This window comes from Bison bison, unplaced genomic scaffold (assembly GCF_000754665.1).
Source record: "Bison bison bison isolate TAMUID 2011002044 unplaced genomic scaffold, Bison_UMD1.0 scf7180017864473, whole genome shotgun sequence".
NCBI classification, from domain to species: Eukaryota; Metazoa; Chordata; class Mammalia; order Artiodactyla; family Bovidae; genus Bison; species Bison bison.
This window is the reverse complement of record NW_011495034.1, coordinates 16729385-16735803: the sequence shown is the minus strand read 5'-3', so window position 1 is coordinate 16735803 and position 6419 is coordinate 16729385. Positions and strand designations below refer to the sequence as shown.

At 39.3% G+C, this 6419-nt stretch overlaps 1 pseudogene; it reads right to left on the bottom strand.

Moving 5' to 3' along the window:
• Positions 1 to 4251: 4251 nt before the first annotated feature.
• Positions 4252 to 4735, bottom strand: LOC105004275 (annotated as a pseudogene).
• Between the last annotated feature and the right edge of the window lie 1684 nt (positions 4736 to 6419).

Here is a 6419-nt window from a genome sequence, read left to right as displayed (position 1 = left end):
CCTTGGAAAAATCCCACATAGTCCTGATATATTATCCATTTAATATATTGTTGCTTTTGATTTGCTGAAGTTTTGTTTAGAATTTTTGCATCTATATTCAAGAGGAATATTGGTCTGTTTCTTTTCTTGTAATATCTTTTTCTGATTTTTTGTTGGGGTCCTGCTGGCCTCAGAATAAGTTGGGGAGTAGTCCATTCTCAATTTTTGGAAGGGTTTTTATTGAATTGACATTATTTCTTCTTTAAATATTTGATAGAATGCACTGGGAAGTCATCTGACCTGGAGTTTTCTTCTTTTTTAATGATACAGCTACTATTTTTTAAAAAATTTATTTTATATTGGATAGTTAACAATGTTTTATTAGTTTTAAATGTACAGCAAAGTGATTCTGTTAAACATATACATATATCTATCTTTTTCAAATTCTTTTCCCAGTTAGGTTATTATGGAATATTGAGCAAGAGTTCCCTGTGCTGTACAGTAGGTCCTTGTTGCTTATCTGTTTTAAATACAGCAGCGTGTACATGTCAGTCCTAAATCCCCAACCGATCCCTCCTTCGACGCTTCCCCCGTCCACCCCCCACGCCTGTCTGTTACTATAAGTTCTTTGTCTAAGTCTGTGAGTCTGTTTCTGTTTTGTAAATAAGTTCATTTGTATCACTTTAAAAAATTCCACATATAAGTGATAGCATATGCTACTTGTCTTTCTCTGACTTACTTTACTTAGTATGATGATCTCCAGATCCATCCATGTTGCTGCAAATGGCATTATTTCATTCTTTTTAATCATTGAGTGATGCTCCATTGTATCTTCCATTGCACCACATCTCTACCCACTGTCAAGGGACATTTAGATTGCTTCCACGTCTTGGCTATTGTAAACAGTGCTGCAATGAACATTGGGACATATGTATATATATATATTTTCCCCCCTATATATACAATACCTTACTTATTTTTAAAAAATTTTTATTTCATTTTGGTGTATAGCTGATTAACAATGCTGTGATAGTTTCAGGTGAACAGTGAAGAGACTCAGCCACACATACACAAGTATCCGTTCTCCCTTGATGGGGTGTTTTAAATTATAGTTTAGGTTCCTTTCATCGATAGACATTTTCAGGTTGCCAAATTTTGTCTTTAATGAGCTTTGGTCATTTGTGTCATCTAAGGAATTTGTTCATTTCATATAAGTTTTTGTATTTATTGCCATAAGATTGTTCATTACATTTACTTTTATTTTTAAAATTTTATTTATTTATTTTTTGGGTGAGTGGCATGTGAGATCTTAGTTCCCCAACTACGGATCAAACCCACGCCTCCTGCATTGAAAGTGCAGCGTCTTAACCACTGGACCATCAGGGAAGTCCCCTGTATTTGCTGTTTTCCTTTAATATCTGTAGAAATTTACTTTTTTACTTTTGACTGTACCATATGGCTTGCAGGATCTTAATTCCCAGACCAGGGATAGAACCTGGGTCCCAGCAGTGAAAATAACAAGTCCTACCACTGGACTGCCAGAGAATTCCCAGTAGAAATTTAAATGTTGTAGCTCATTTATTCATTATGTTGATAATTTGAGTCTTTTCTCTTAATCATTATGGCTAGAGTTTTATTAATTTTATTGATCTCAGAGAAGCAACTTTGGCTTCATTTTTTTTTTCCTATTGCCTTTTTGTTTTCTGTTTCATTTATTTCCACTTTGATCTTTAGTATATCGTTTCTTCTGCTTAATGTGGGTTTAATTTTATCTTCTACTTCTAATTTTTAATGTGGAAAGTGAAATTGATTTTTCTTTTCTAATATAAGCATTTAGTCTTATAAATTTATCTGCTTTGGTGACATTCCATAAATTCTCATATTTTCATTTTCCTCCTGTTCAAAGTATTTTCTAATTTCCCTTTTGATTTTGTTTTTGACCTGTTTATTACTTAGATATGTATTTAGTTTTAAAAACTTTGGGGATTTTTTTCAGAAATCTTTCTGTTATTGATTTCTAATTTAATTTCTTTGTGGTCAGAGAAAAATACTTTTTGGGAGTTGAGTCCTTTTGAAATAATTGAGATTTGGAGTATGACCCAGTATAGGGTTTTTCTTGATGACTGTTCTTGATGCATTTGAGCAGAATGTGTATCCTGACATTGTTGGGTTGAGTGTTTTATAAATGTCACTCAGGTCAAGCTGGTTGATAGCTGTTCAAATCTACCACCTCTTTGCTGATTTCCTGTCCATTTGCTCTATCAATTATTGAGACATACTGAAATGTCTAGCTGTAACTTGGGATTTGTCTGTTTTAATGGCTCATACTTTGAGTGTAAGTATCTCCTGTTTTTTATTTCCCTGGGAATCTTGTTCTGTTCTCCCAACTCACCTCCAGAATGAGGTGCTGCTCTACAGAGCACATTCAACTTTTCCTGGAGGAGTGTTCACTGCTGTTTGTCTACTGTTTTTTTTTTTTTTTTCCCTGTCCTTTCACTGGGTCATTATGTCCTAGACCGCAGTGACTGGGTTTTGTTGCACTCACATATGAAAGACTCAAGAAGCATTTTATGATGTAAGAAAGGTATTTGAGGCTCAGTACATGTACATGTGGCATTATTAAAACTAGGAACAAGAATTCATTAGATTCAGGGAACTGCAGTATGGAGTGGCAGTGAGAATATAAGAACCTTGAGAATTAACAAAAATTATTGTGGAGGACATGACTTTTGATTTGATGAAAAGTTAAGAATGAAAGCTATCAAGTGTATCTGGCATGGGGTTTCATTCACATCTACTCAAGTTAGCAGGATCATATCCTTGATCCTTTTGTTTCTCTTCATAACTCATTTCCAAAGGATTTGTGTAAAATGCTTTCCAGCAGATAGAATGTGGGCTTCATTTGAGATCTCATGTGTAATGCCCAGAAATTATAGAGATCACAAGGGTTTACTCTGGATGCTTTGGTCAGAAGGTGCTTTATGACTGAGGTGGCATGGTTTCACTTTGTTCATATAACTGGAAGTTGGAAAGTTCATGGGAAAATAAATCATTGTGGCTGGCGAAGAGCTTGGGATCAGAACCTCTGGTGCATAGTAAGAGTCTGAGGACATAGGCAAGATTCTTAACAGAAAAGAGATGTAAAAACAAGAGGGTTATGGTTTAGGACAAAATTTGAGAATGAGAAAAAGCTGGATGAGATAACTTCATTTTAGGTCTTTTGATCTGGGGATGGGCTGTCAGGCTTAAAGGGACAGAGCTAGACTCTGTGTTAGACAAAATATAATCTTAAGAGGTGATACATTTGATATCATTCTGCAGAAGTGACAGAAGGAAGCTCTTTCAATGCTCAAAGACCCAACTCTCTGGAGCCAAGACAGATGGTGAGCAGCAATCACTACTTGAATGGGTAGAAAAATGTCAACATCAAGGAACGTTTTATCTCCCGTCTGTTTCCCTCTGCAGTTTCAACTTGGTGCAATAAATCCAAGTTTCCCATTTCCTTTCCTCAGGCTGCCCAGGTTGCCAGTGTCTTAGAAGTTGACATGGATCCAGGTTGTTTTGGAAGGGAAATGTTTAACCAAGGTGCTGAGCCTGGAGCTTTCAAAAATGGGGTCCTCTTGCTTAGGTTGTAAGATTGTATTAATGTTTTTGTACCCTGGGCTTTGATTCTGTATGTCCAGTATCCTCATAAAGAGATAGAAAATAATTCATTCAGTAGCTTTCCGTTCAAACAACTCTGCCTTAGCCACTTACATACTCCACTAGTGTATTAATGTATGAGTTAATTGACGCTTCTGGAGCTGATGATACAAATGTAAATTTGATATGATCCTTACGCATAAGGAGCTCATGGTCTAGCAGAGGGGAAAGTGGATAGATGTTGTTTTAGTTATCTAGATAGTAATTTATGATTTCCCATAAATCCATGGCTGACTTTAAGGTTTCTGAGGCTCAAATGGGCAGGTTTTCTGCTTGTCTTGCTTGGGGAGTCTCCCATGCACATGCATTCAGCTGGCTACTGAGCTTGGCTGGAAGTCCAATATGACATCACTCATATGTCTGGCATCTCGGTGCTCTTCCATATGGCCTTTCTCTTTCTTTGTGGTCTCATCATCCAATAGTCTAGTCCAAGTTTCTTTACGGCGAGGTGCCTGGCTTTACCAGGGAGAAAGCAGAAGCTGCCTGGCTTTTTAAAGGAGAAGACCAGAAGTGGTATCACTTCTGTTGCATTTTATTTATTTATTTTTAAGGATAAAAAAGTCATATTTATTAGATTTGTCCACAGTCCACAGTGGTGATCTTCTTGCTGGTATTGCCATTTCTGGACCCAAAGCTCTCGATGGCTTCCGCAATATTCATGACCTCCTTCACCTTGCCAAAGACCGCATGCTTGCCATCCAACCACTCAGTCTTAGCCATGCAGATGAAAAGTTGCAAACCGTTTGTGTTGGGGCCTGTGTTTGCCATGGACAGGATGCCAGGACCTGTATATTTCAGGATGAAATTCTTATCATCAAATTTCTCCCCATCGATGGACTTGCCACCAGTGCCATTATGGCATGTGAAGTCACCACCCTGGCACATAAATCCTGGAATTTTTCTATTAAAGCAGGATTTATCCTTTCCCTCCAGTGCTCAGATCATGAAAGTTTTCCACTGTCTTTGGAACTTTGTCTGCAGACAGCTCAAAGGAGACGTGGTCCAAAGACTCGCTGTTGTCAGTGGTGTTGAAGAACATAGTGGGACTGACCATAGCTGGGCAATATAGAAGGCTCTGGGGTGGTGGCATCCGCAAGGCCTGTTGCATTTTATTGATCGAGGGAAGTCATAATGCCAGCCCTGATTCAAGAGGAGGGGTAGTAATAGTGGTAATGGGTGAAGTAACACACACTACGCTCACTCCTTGGAAGGCAAGTTATGACCAACCTAGACAGCATATTCAAAAGCAGAGACATTACTTTGTCAACAAAGGTCTGTCTAGTCAGGGCTATGGTTTTTCCAGTAGTCATGTATAGATGTGAGAGTTGGACTGTGAAGAAAGCTGAGTGCCAAAGAATTGATGCTTTTGAACTGTGGTGTTGGAGAAGACTCTTGAGAGTCCCTTGGACTGCGAGGAGATCCAACCAGTCCATCCTAAAGGAAATCAGTCCTGAATATTCATTGGAAGGACTGATACTGAAGCTGAAACTCCAATGTTTTGGCCACCTCATGTGAAGAGTGACTCATTTGAAAAGACCCTGATGCTGGGAAAGATTGAGGGCAGAAGGAGAAGGGGACGACAGAGGATGAGATGGTTGGATGGCATCACCGACTCAATGGACGTGGATTTGGGTGAACTCTGGGAGTTGGTGATGGACAGAGAGGCCTGGCATGCTGTGGTTCATGGGGTCACAGAGTTGGACACGACTGAGCGACTGAACTGAACTGACTGAACACACACTTATAGAGAGGGAACTCTTTTTGGAGAGTACCTTCCACAGATACAAATAAATAAGAACCATAGCTAAAATTTAGTGAGCTCTTCTGTGTCAGACAGCCAGCTAAGTACTGGTCATATGTTGTCTCACGACATCCTCATATTAACCTAAGTGAAGTAGGAATCATTCTTACCCCCATTTTATTAATTTATTTATTTTATTTGGCTGCATTGGGTCTTGGTTGCAACACACGGGATCTTTAGCTGCAGTATGTGGGATCTAGTTCCCTGACCAATGATTGAACCCAGGTCCCCTGCATTGGAAGCACAGAGTCATAGCCACTGGACCACCAGGGGAGTCTTACCCCCATTATACAAGCAAGTGAATGGAGGCTGGTAGAGGTTAACTAAACAACCCCAGGTTTAATAAATGGCCAGGATTCAAACTCCTCAGAGATTATTTTGTTGCACTAAGAAAAGTTTGAGTGAACTGGTGACAAACTCTGCCTGTGGAGTCATCACACTGTATTTCATGTTAGAGAGAGGGCACTAAGGCTCAGAGAAGGGAAAGACCATTTCTGTGTGGGAGTTCAGGGAAGTCTTCAGGAAGGGGGACATTTGCTGCTGAAGGATGGCTTAGACATGGTGGATGAAGGTCTCCTTGCAGGTAGGAAACATCATGCACACATGTTGAGGAAAGGATCCTCCTGGACCCTGTGCACTCCGGGACCAACAGCCAGTTTATCTTGAGTGGACTCCAGAATTCAAGGAGGGGGACAGAAAGTGTGATGGATGCAGGACATTGGGGGTCAGGTTGTAAAAATACTCAAAAACCAGGCTGAGATATCTGGACCTTTATTTCCTGGGGAGACATTTAGTGTTTGGGAATAAGAACTTTATTTTAAAAAGGTTAAAACCACAGAGGTAGATTTGATATGTGAAAATGCAGATACTTAAGACAGGATGAAAAGAGAATGAATTCTCTGTAGGCTAACTGAGAGGAGATTTATGTCCGAAGCTT